At 38.6% G+C, this 13,225-nt stretch overlaps 1 long non-coding RNA gene across 1 annotated transcript; it reads left to right on the forward strand.

Moving 5' to 3' along the window:
• Positions 1-5,776: 5,776 nt before the first annotated feature.
• LOC113465966 lies at positions 5,777-6,376 on the forward strand. The gene is made up of 2 exons (XR_003390524.1): positions 5,777-5,845; positions 6,068-6,376. It is a non-coding gene; the product is annotated as an uncharacterized LOC113465966 (long non-coding RNA).
• Positions 6,377-13,225: the final 6,849 nt, after the last annotated feature.

Consider the following 13,225-nt stretch of genomic DNA (forward strand, 5'->3'; position numbering starts at 1 on the left):
AAAAACGCTGTAACTCATCGAAAAAAATAGAAAGTAAAAAGTTATCACTGCAGTTCAAACGCTGGAAGATAGAGCGCACCACGTTCTATTCAAAAAACCGTTTTACGCAAAAAGGGCAAAAAATCCATATTTCCCTTTTTGCACCCAGCTCCTCAATTAATGACTGAAGTTGGTCCAACTGAAGCTTGATGGAATTTGAAATAAAAACTCCACGTACAGCCTCCACCTCTACCTAGATCTTGAATTCTCGATGCCCTTAAGGAGAAAGGCGTTCTTTGCCACAATCATAAAAAAAATCAGATCAACCTTGAAGGTGGATAAATCATTGCCAAGTTTAACTCGAATTAATCTACTCGGATCAGAACATGCTAGGACGCTGCTCGGGGCTTGGACCCGCACGCTTTAAGAGCAGGAGTATATAGGAGGTGAAGTTTGGGGCGACTCTCGTAGGGATTGAGGGAAAATCACCTGTTTTCTTAGGATTTGATAGAGGGAATTGTAACTGCTAAAGTCTTATCGTCCCGAAAGTGAGAGAAGGAAGACAAAATAGGAAAAGGCCAGCCGCTTCAGGCGTTAGCCTCACATATCTTCCACTCAGGTGCTCTTAAGTCATGACACTGTGTTAACTCTTAGTGGTAAGATTGGCCATTAGATATTTAATTTGCTGAACCGATATAGACTGTTAAATTCGATGACTAGACTTGGACTCGAACCACCAACCTCCAGATCCCACATCCACCGTGATAACCAGTGAGGTTGTATAAGTTGTATAACGCCTATTTCCCTTTCGGAATCTGAAACTATTTTCCCTAAATCCCAACCCTTGACTTGCCAGGTTTGAGAGGACGCCATCTTGGATTTCCAATGGTTTAGTACAGGCGCTAACACGCCACCTAGTGGTTAAACGAATTCCTCTATTTTCCTTTAAAAGAGGGAGAATGAGATTGAGACGAGGGGAAATCATCTCAGATTCCAAAAGGAAAATACGTGTGTACTGTTGCTCATTTAAGGCCTGTTTTTCATTCCTATACGCCGCATCGACGTTGCGTCACTCGATGTTCACTCTGCGTCAGGAGTGGGGGTAAAAATTGTGGAAACTTAACAACCATGACATCTAGCGGAGAAATTAACAAACATTTTTTTCGCGCCCACACTATCATCACGTCACGTGACGTGATAGTAGGTGACGTGATAGTAGTGTGGCTGTCCTGAACGAAATTACCTACCACCTATACGATATTATAAGAAAACTTTGAACTGCATCTTTCTGACTCCCCATGAATTAACGTGATGATAGTTTCTACCTCAATTCACACGTGATTAGAAGATTTTGAAGTTTTTATGTTCTATATAATATTTATGTAAGTACCTCGATATTATTTATGGACCTAGGTACATATAAAATTGGTGTACCTATGTATGATACTATTTATATACCTATGTTTGATATGTATGTACCCAAGTGGGCATCTTTTAAATCATTTCCTTTGGGGAGGCTAGTGTTTTATCGGTGTGATCTTATAATGTCCATCAGGTAATTGGTATTTAGAATGGTAATTATAGCTAATTACAGATCTAATTATTACAAATAAAATCTTTATTATAAATCCTGGTCTGTTGACAGGCCCGTATCTAGGATTTTATTGAGGGGGTGAGGGATGCTCCAAATTTTCGGAGTCAACCCCATAGTATTAAAGGAGCAAAAATGAAGCCCCAGGAGGGCCCCCCTAAATACGGCCTTGTCTGCTGGTAAAATTTGGTCCACAAAATGTAGAGATCTTAGTATTCCTCTACCTAGGATTCTAGGCAGTTGAGAGCAGAATCTTCGACAAAAGCAGAATAGTTTCTTCTTTATCAAGATCATGTACTTGTACTACTAATTATGTATTGGACTATTTTTAACTTTGCACACGAGAGAGAGAGAGAGAGAGAGAGAGAGAGAGAGAGAGAGAGAGAGAGAGAGAGAGAGAGAGAGAGAGAGCTTTTCAACAGGGTGGGCTCGAACTTTTGTTACTCGTATACAGGATGTTTGTTTAAACGTAACGAGGTGTCTACTTGTCTAGCCTTCCTCAAATAGAGTTCCTTGTAATTCATCCTTTGCATGGAATATTGAATATGTGACCCCATCTGTGGCAAAAGCTCCGGCTTTTACGGATGGGTATACCATTTGTTGAATATTTATTTAATTGAGAGATTTGTACCGAATAACTAATAAATGGAAACTTCATAAATAATATCACCATCGTTAAAGCAGGGGAATTCTCCTTTAGTTCAGGTAGTCAAAGGAAATAGTGCCTACCTAAACGAACAGAGTGTTGAATTCCTGATCTGGCCCGAAGGACCAACTTTTCCGAGTAATACAGGGTGAACAGTAGCTGCCAAATAGTAATCGTAATCATAGAGGAGTTGCTGAAGCATTGGATTTTTTGGTTCTGCGGTTCAAATCATAATCACAAGTGCCTCCTTTGTAATCAATTTCCACATGTCTCTCCAAAGGTGTTCATTTGTGTGACATTTCTATTCTCCAAGTGTGCGGTGATATTATTTTTCTAGAATTTGCACTACTAACTACTATAACCAACCATGTCACGCGCTCAAGTGAATTGGAGTACAAAGAAATTCCTCAAATACCTGGGAACTAGAAAAACAACCTTTTTGCACTTTTTCCTTCAATATCTCGACAGTCAGCAATAACCGTTTACACCTGTCACCTTGTACCAGTCTAATGTACGAATAATATCATGTAGGATAGGTAAGTAAGCTATCTGTATGTGAGTAATTGTGTGTATGACTGTATGTCTACACAATATGTGTATTTACACATAACCTATTTAGCACATATTGTGTTTAGGTATCTTGGTATCACATGAGGATATCTTGAATTAAGATACATTTATGCCAGATCTTACTGTGGTAAGATTTTCTGTGGAAAGTTTTAAGTTAATCCAGGGTAATAGGTATCTTGGTATTACATGAGTACGAGTATATCTTGAATTAAGATACATTTATGCCAGATCTTACCACAGAAAGTTTCAAGTTAATCCAGGGTTTAAGAAAAAGCATTGATACTGTGTTAACTGTTAACTCTTAGTGATAAGATTGGCCATTAGATATTTAATTTCAATTCACACATTCAATTTGCGAAGTTCACAACCAACGTCTTGCTGAACCGATAGAGACTGCAGTGGTAAGATTGGCCATTAGATATTTAATTTCAATTCACACATTCAATTTGCGAAGTTCACAACCAACGTCTTGCTGAACCGATAGAGACTGTTAAATTCGATGACTAGACTTGGACTCGAACCACCAACCTCCAGATCCCACATCCACCGTGATAACCTTTACACATAACCTATTTTCCTATTTAGCACATATTGTGTTTAGGTATCTTGGCATTACATGAGGATATCTTGAATTAAGATACATTTATGCCAGATCTTACTGTGGTAAGATTTTCTGTGGAAAGTTTTAAGTTAATCCAGGGTTTAAGAAAAAGCATTGACACTGTGTTAACTCTTAGTGGTAAGATTGGCCATTAGATATTTAATTTGCTGAACCGATATAGACTGTTAAATTCGATGACTAGACTTGGACTCGAACCACCAACCTCCAGATCCCACATCCACCGTGATAACCAGTGAGGTTGTATAAGTTGTATAACGCCTATTTCCCTTTCGGAATCTGAAACTATTTTCCCTAAATCCCAACCCTTGACTTGCCAGGTTTGAGAGGACGCCATCTTGGATTTCCAATGGTTTAGAAAAGGCGCTACCACGCCACGTGACGCCACCTAGTGGTTAAACGAATTCCTCTATTTTCCTTTAAAAGAGGGGGAATGAGATTGAGACGAGGGGAAATCATCTCACATTTCGAAAGAAAAATACATACCTACGTACTGTTGCTGATTCAGCGTATTTTTGGGGTGCAGCACCTGTTGACCAAAGGTAGAAACACACAATCATCACGTCAGGTCACGTGACGTGATAGTAGTTTGGCTGTCCTGAACAAAATTACATACAATATTATGGGAAAACTTTGAAATGCATCTTTCTGACACCCCATGACTTCACGTGATGATAGTTTCTACCTTAATTCACACGTGATTAGAAGATTTTGAAGTTTTTATGTTCTATATAATATTTATGTAGGTAACTAGATATTCTTTATGGACCTAGGTACATATAAAATTGGTGTACCTATGTATGATACTATTTATATACCTATGTTTGATATGTATGTACCCAAGTGGGAGGGAAATGGTCCTCGCGAAGGTGAACCGGACTTTTCCTTTGTCAAAACTTTCAGAAGAGATTGGAGGAAATCCCCCCAAACCCCGACAAGTTCCAAGGTGAAGGTAGAACCAATCTAAACCAAGCCAATTAGGGGGGCGGTCTGTCTAATCCGCGTACATTTAGTTGAGAAAACAAACTAACCATTTTTTCATGCAATATGTAGGTAGTGATAATTATTATTTTCAAATAATAATTACCTTATTTACAAACCCCGACAAGTTCCAAGGTGAAGGTAGAATCTAAACCAAGCCAATTAGGGGGGCGGTCTGTCTAATCCGCGTATATTTAGTTGAGAAAACAAACTAACCATTTTTTCATGCAATATGTAGGTAGTGATAATTATTATTTTCAAATAATAATTAGGTACCATATTTAATTAAGGAGCGCGGTAGCGCTCCGCCCCGCCAAGTCAAGAAAGTTTGACCGCGCTACTAGAGATATTATACGCGACAGGGAAAGTAGCCGTTTTCAGGTAGTTGTAGGGGGACAACTACAAATGATGGAAGAAAACGGATTGCATGTGTGTGTTCGGGCATGAAAGTAGACCACGTTGAAAAAAAAATCATCAAAATCTCGGTTAAGTTTACCTGGAGATATTTGACTTTAAAAAACGTCAAATTGTTCATCATTTTCTGCTGCTGCTGCTGCTTCTGCTTCTGCTTCCGCTTCCGCTTCTTCTTTGACGTTGACCGCTCTACAGCCTAAACCACTGGACCGATTTTGATGGTTGATGGCTCATTTTTTTTCTCGTGATGGACCTAGGTACATATAAAATTGGTGTACCTATGTATGATACTATTTATATACCTATGTTTGATATGTATGTACCCAAGTGGGAGGGAAATGGTCCTCGCGAAGGTGAACCGGACTTTTCCTTTGTCAAAACTTTCAGAAGAGATTGGAGGAAATCCCCCCAAACCCCGACAAGTTCCAAGGTGAAGGTAGAACCAATCTAAACCAAGCCAATTAGGGGGGCGGTCTGTCTAATCCGCGTACATTTAGTTGAGAAAACAAACTAACCATTTTTTCATGCAATATGTAGGTAGTGATAATTATTATTTTCAAATAATAATTACCTTATTTAATTCATTAATACCTATCAATACCCCAATAAACAATACTCCCTAATATTCGTATAATTATCTACAGCAACATAATTCCACTTCAACAACTTGTGTATTTGTAAGTCGATATCTACCCACATATTTAAACTTAAGGAAAAAGAGCTCAAGCGCTTATAACAGGTAATCAGATCTAGCAAATTAACACGTGAGTAGAAGGTAACCACAGACGACGAGACGTTAAAGTTTAGACATTCTCTGCCACCTAGCTCTAAAGCTGTGTCCACACACATTAATACCTATCAATACCCCAATAACAATACTCCCTAATATTCGTATAATTATCTACAGCAACATAATTCCACTTCAACAACTTGTGTATTTGTAAGTAGATATCTACCCACATATTTAAACTTAAGGAAAAAGAGCTCAAGCGCTTATAACAGGTAATCAGATCTAGCAAATTAACACCTAACACGTGAGTAGAAGGTAACCACAGACGACGAGACGTTAAAGTTTAGACATTCTCTGCCACCTAACTCTAAAGCTGTGTCCACACATAGCCGACGGACGTCGATCGATGAGGTAAATCTATGTTATCGAAGCAGAGTGAGTGGTTCGATCGACATCGATCGACCCTGAGTGGATACACCTTAAGAGCTCTATTTTTGAACGAACCAAAGTTCCAAGTTTCTAACACGTGAGTAGAAGGTAACCACAGACGACGAGACGTTAAAGTTTAGACATTCTCTGCCACCTAACTCTAAAGCTGTGTCCACACATAGCCGACGGACGTCGATCGATGAGCTAAATCTATGTTATCCAAGCATCAGAGTGAGTGGTTCGATCGACATCGATCGACCCTGAGTGGATACACCTTAAGAGCTCTATTTTTGAACGAACCAAAGTTCCAAGTTTCAAATCGTATTTGGTCTTTGGTCTGTTTGATCCACGGTGGTGACATTGTAACGAATAGTTCAATTTTAACAAGTAAAGAAAATTTACCAATGGACCTGCCCCCCCTCAACCCCAGCAGGCTAAACACAAAAGGCCCACTCTGAGGCTTAGGTGTAGGGGCAACAGCCCCAAAAAATGGATTAAGCTTAAACGAATCTACGAGCAGGCTAAACAATTGAGGAGCTGGGTGCAAAAAGGGTAATAAATGAAAATCATCAAACTAAGATATTTAACTTTACAGTTTTCAATTTTTCATCAAAATCCTTGAAAAGTATGTTTACAAAAAACGCTGTAACTCATCGAAAAAAATAGAAAGTAAAAAGTTATCACTGCAGTTCAAACGCTGGAAGATAGAGCGCACCACGTTCTATTCAAAAAACCGTTTTACGCAAAAAGGGCAAAAAATCCATATTTCCCTTTTTGCACCCAGCTCCTCAATTAATGACTGAAGTTGGTCCAACTGAAGCTTGATGGAATTTGAAATAAAAACTCCACGTACAGCCTCCACCTCTACCTAGATCTTGAATTCTCGATGCCCTTAAGGAGAAAGGCGTTCTTTGCCACAATCATAAAAAAAATCAGATCAACCTTGAAGGTGGATAAATCATTGCCAAGTTTAACTCGAATTAATCTACTCGGATCAGAACATGCTAGGACGCTGCTCGGGGCTTGGACCCGCACGCTTTAAGAGCAGGAGTATATAGGAGGTGAAGTTTGGGGCGACTCTCGTAGGGATTGAGGGAAAATCACCTGTTTTCTTAGGATTTGATAGAGGGAATTGTAACTGCTAAAGTCTTATCGTCCCGAAAGTGAGAGAAGGAAGACAAAATAGGAAAAGGCCAGCCGCTTCAGGCGTTAGCCTCACATATCTTCCACTCAGGTGCTCTTAAGTCAAGAAGACGCTACCATGCTGATGATGAATGGCTGAATTAGACGAAGCCAGAAGGCAGTTCAGTTACTGGACTCGTGTAAAGACCATTATGCGGCGTACGCTCAGACTGACAGATCTCGGTCTAACAGACTTAGGTCTAATTCTGTCAGACCGTCTGAGCGTGGCCGGCCGGCATAAATGTGGACAATATGGTGACATGAACTTGGGACCATTCAGTAACATCTGGTCTAGCAGTTGATCCAAATACACTTCTGTAGCGTAATCCAATTGGACTGGAATGTAACTGGACGCCAGTGGCGTTTACACTAGACTAGTAGCTGGACCTTGTGGCGTCATGTAATCCAGTTATAACCGGCATGCACAAGACGCTACCAATCTGTGCATGGGGAGAGAAAAGAAAGGGTTACTTGACTTCAGCAAAACTATAATCAAACTCACATCAGGGGGTAAACGCTTCGATGTGGGAAACATTTCATCAGAAGACATGGAGATGTACCTGATCCACTCGATGGTGAATCATTATTTTGTAAATGATAAGGAAAGGTGCGAATTTTGTTCCAAAACTGGATTCAAATTCTCAATATGACATCACAGATCGGCCCTATTTTAAAATGACCGAAATACAGCCATGCTTCAGTAGACGTTCTTTTTAAGGATAAACAAGTCAGAGCTTAGCTGATTTACGTGAGACTTTTCTGCTTTTGTTGAATTTACAGGACACAAAAGACTATGTAAGACCATAAGAAATACCCGCATTCAACAAGATCTCCAACCATCCACTTCAGTGACAGTAGAAGCCACATGATACTGAGCTTTGGAGGGACAAGATCTAAAATCTGAACCCGATGAAGTTTCTTGGACATGGATATGTAAGTAAATAGCACTCACATGTTCGACAGAGGGAGGCCATTTATTGTCCAATCACGAGTTTAATCTGAAACTATGAACGATTGGACATTTTTACTGAACACCTTTTTCAATTTATTGTTTTAAATGATTTCAATTAACTAGTTTTTACTGAGCAAATTCTTGTCTTCCTCATGTCTACAAACGCCATCAGGAGTATGAAACCTCTAGCAGGGGTTGAAGAGAATTACTTCTGGTACACTACTGTCACAATTATGTAACAAACACAGTATTAATATGGAAAACTTGTCTTGGCAATCAATTTAATATAAAGCAAACATCAACTCATACTGTAGAATTGTAGATTGAAGTTTTCATTTTCATACAGGGCTCTCTAAAGGATTGTTCAAATGGTGATCTCGGGAAGTTACTTTACAACTAACTATAATCAAACTCACATCAAGGGGTAAACGCTTCGATGTGGGAAACATTTCATCAGAAGACATGGAGATGTACCTGATCCACTCGATGGTGAATCATTATTTTGTAAATGATAAGGAAAGGTGCGAATTTTGTTCCAAAACTGGATTCAAATTCTCAATATGACATCACAGATGGCGGCCTTATTTTAAAATGACCGAAATACAGCCATGCTTCAGTAGACGTTCTTTTTAAGGATAAACAAGTCAGAGCTTAGCTGATTTACGTGAGACTTTTCTGCTTTTGTTGAATTTACAGGACACAAAAGGACTATGTAAGACCATAAGAAATACCCGCATTCAACATTTCAACAAGATCTCCAACCATCCACTTCAGCGGCAGTAGCAGCCACAAGATACTGAGTTTTGGAGGGACAAGATCTAAAATCTAAACCCGATGAAGTTTCTTGGACATGGATATGTAAGTAAATAGCACTCACATGTTCGAGGGAGGGAGGCCATTTTCTTCACTATGATGGATCTTGATCAAGACTTAACTTTTGACTGACACAGGAGGGCTTGGTCTTTCTCTTTCGGATGGTACTTTTCCATAGAAGCATAGATTCAGCATGAATTAGATACAGGGTATGGTATGAGCCAAGAAAATTTATAAGTGTTCACTTAAATGTGGCGCACTGTGATCTTATAATCTTTGCTAATAACCCCTTTGCTAAATTTTTACAAACCTGTGTTAAAATAAATAAAGATAAGGTAACGATATAGAGTGGTTTTTGTTGCTGTTTTGCTGACCCAAATCTGTTTGGTGATGGTTAGTATTTGCATACCAAAATCCTCCTCAAATACACATCATCAAATGAGGCATCTCAACATTTTCAAGTCATCTATGTCTAGCTTCCCCGAATAGCTTTCCACTTTGAAAACACTTCTTCGGGATAGCGGAATCAAAACCAAACCCCGTTTTGCAAACAAAGCTCCTGCACCAATGTCCACAATGATAAAGGCTTGGTACAGTAGCATCTATTAATAACATAAAGTGACCGATAAATCACACCTGGGCATAATCGTTCTCGACACCCCCTGACTCATAAACCAACTCCTATCAACATCCAGAGCAATAAAAATCTACTTCTGGTGGCAGTTACTCCTAATTGTTCTCCAATTTAAATCAACTTTTGGCCCTCGGCCAAAGTAAATCAATAAAGGTGAGAATGTTGAGGAAATTCACAATTTTTCTTAGCCGTTTAAGATAACTATCAACCTGTTGAGTTATTTATTAAAAAAGATCAACTTTGTTAGGAATAAATTGTGATGTGCGACTAGATAACGGAGTTGCTAGAAATGGAAGATTGGCTCATTTGGCTTTATGCAAAAGAGGTCACAGAGGATCCAGAGATAGCAAGCCAGAGAGTTGGAAGTTGGTTTTGGTGACCATTCACCAATGCAGGGAAGAAGGATTCAAAAAAGGCTGTAACTCATTGAAAAAAAGTTATCACTGCAGTTCAAACGCTGGAAGATAGAGCGCACCACGTTCTATTCAAAAAACCGTTTTACGCGAAAAGGGCAAAAAATCCATATTTCCCTTTTTGCACCCAGCTCCTCAATATTAATGACTGATGTTGGTCCAACTGAAGCTTGATGGAATTTGAAATAAAAACTCCACGTACAGCCTCCACCTCTACCTAGATCTTGAATTCTCGATGCCCTTAAGGAGAAAGGCGTTCTTTGCCACAATCATAAAAAAAAATCAGATCAACCTTGAAGGTGGATAAATCATTGCCAAGTTTAACTCGAATTAATCTACTCGGATCAGAACATGCTAGGACGCCAATACTTTTTTGTACATATCATAGAAAAATTAAACTGGACGCAGATAAATAAATAAACTTAAATCAAGTCTACCAAGTTTTGCTCCGGATTCAATCTCCTAATGGTCACCCTCAAAAAATATATTCGTCGTACGTACTCATCAAATTGGTTAATCTTGATTTGATTTGAGGTGCGAACAGCACATCCACCAATATCACCAAGAATGATAGTTTTGTTCCAAGCCTGAATATTAGTATAATAATAATAATTATTGTCCAATCAGGAGTTTAGTCTGAAACTATGAACGATTGGACATTTTTACTGAACTCCTTTTCCAATTTATTGTTTTAAATGTTTTCAATTAACTAGTTTTTACTGAGCAACTTCTTGTCTTCCTCATGTCTACGAACGCCATCAGGAGTATGAAACCTCTAGCAGGGGTTGAAGAGAATTACTTCTGGTACACTACCGTCACAATTATGTAACACAGTATTAATATGGAAAACTTGTCTTGGCAATCAATTTAATATAAAGCAAACATCAACTCATACTGTAGAATTGTAGATTGAAGTTTTCATTTTCATACAGGGCTCTCTAAAGGATTGTTCAAATGGTGATCTCGGGAAGTTACTTTACAACTAACTGTAATCAAACTCACATCAAGGGGTAAACGCTTCGATGTGGGAAACATTTCATCAGAAGACATGGAGATGTACCTGAGCCACTCGATGGTGAATCATTATTTAGTAAATGATAAGGAAAGGTGCGAATTTTGTTCCAAAACTGGGTTCAAATTCTCAATGTGACATCACAGATGGCGGCCTTATTTTAAAATGACCGAAATACAGCCATGCTTCTGTAGACGTTCTTTTTAGGGATTTCAAGGATAAACAAGTCAGAGCTTAGTTCATTTACGTGAGACTTTTCTGCTTTTGTTGAATTTAGAGGACACAAAAGGACTATGTAAGACCATAAGAAATAATCGCATTCAACAAGATCTCCAACCATCCACTTCAGCGGCAGTAGCAGCCACAAACTGAGCTTTGGAGGGACAAGATCTAAAATCTGAACCCGATGAAGTTTCTTATAGACACGGATATGTAAGTAAATAGCACTCACATGTTCGAGGGAGGGAGGCCATTTTATTCACTATGATGGATCTTGATCAAGACTTAACTTTTGACTGACACAGGAGGGCTTGGTCTTTCTCTTTCGGATGGTACTTTTCCATAGAAGCATAGATTCAGATACAGGGTATGGTATGAGTCAAGAGGATTTATAAGTGTTCACTTAAATGTGGCACACTGTGATCTTATAATCTTTGCTAATAACCCCTTTGCTAAATTTTTACAAACCTTTGTTAAAATAAATAAAGATAAGGTAACGATATAGAGTGGTTTTTGTTGCTGTTTTGCTGACCCAAATCTGTTTGGTGATGGTTAGTATTTGCATACCAAAATCCTCCTCAAATACACATCATCAAATGAGGCATCTCAACATTTTCAAGTCATCTATGTCTAGCTTCCCCGAATAGCTTTCCACTTTGAAAACACTTCTTCGGGATAGCGGAATCAAAACCAAACCCCGTTTTGCAAACATAAAGCAGCTTTGTGAAATGGGAAACCTGCTCCTGTAGTGTAATCATTCCAAAACAGCAGGATTCACTGACTAGTGAGCTTCCAATTTCCAATTGCAATGGCAGAATATGATTCACGTACTGCAAAAGACACCTTGGCCAACCAATCACCACCAAAAAATTGCTAGGTAGGTACTGAGATACAGGAATAAAAAGAATAGATCAAGTTAGGAGGAATTGACTGGGAGATCTGATATGGTCCCTGTAAATGTCATAGTCATTGTCAATCAATACGAATCAACATAAGGCGAACCTTCAAAACAATTTTTGAAAAACAGTGCAAATTGGGATAGTAAAAGCAAATTTTTGACTGCTGTGTGTGTGTATTAACAGTTGAAACTTTTTCATCGCAACAAAGTTCAGTTCCTGTTCAAGAATTTCCTCGAATATGATTAATTAGTCTTTGTTCCCGAGTTTCCGGGTTGAAAAGTTCCTGAGCTTTATATGGCTCTGGTACATGTCTTGTTAGCAGCTTGAAATAGCAATGTGAAAGTTGCCTTTGATGTGAACGAGTGAGGGCAAATATGCCTACATGTCACTGTGTGCTATTGAAACAATCAGTGCATACTCAGTGTGGAGATTTATTTGCAAAGATATTCAGATTAAAAAGATAAGTTTTCCCAAGATTGTTGGTGAGTCACTTGAACATGTTGCAAATAAAGAATTAGTTCCAGGTAGAAATTTCTGGCAATTTTTACTCAGCCATTAATATAGCCCATTTCCATCAATGAAGTGATTAAATTTCCAGCACTCGATGGCTTGGATTTTCAGTCCAGTCATTGGCTACGTGATCATCAGTTAAGTTTTGATGCGTAGTAACAGTTTCATACTCCAGTCATTGGCTACGTGATCATCAGTTAAGTTTTGATGCGTAGTAACAGTTTCATTGTCATTTCTGGTGTCTGATTCCGAATCATATCATTGGCTACGTGATCATCTGTTAAGTTTTGATGCGTAGTAACAGTTTCATTGTCATTTCTGGTGTCTGATTCCGAATCATAACAACAACAAAAACAATGCTAAGGAGTTCTTAATTATGATGATCTTGCGATCATGGTCTTGAAACTAAAGCACCTTGCATAAGTTATAAAACATGTTAGTCATATTGTAGTCATTTAAAACAAATCTTTACCGATTCTAAGGTCAGAGCAGTGTGATCTTATCGACTATCTTTGTCTAACTTTATCTGCTACTCTATTAATAATAAATAACCTTTCTAACAACTTTATATGTACCTTGTTCTATGAAACATGGTAAGCGGATAAATAATCAGTTTAAATCATTTAACAGGG

Source organism: Diaphorina citri, unplaced genomic scaffold, assembly GCF_000475195.1.
Source record: "Diaphorina citri unplaced genomic scaffold, Diaci psyllid genome assembly version 1.1 scaffold190, whole genome shotgun sequence".
In the NCBI taxonomy this organism is placed as follows: domain Eukaryota; kingdom Metazoa; phylum Arthropoda; class Insecta; order Hemiptera; family Psyllidae; genus Diaphorina; species Diaphorina citri.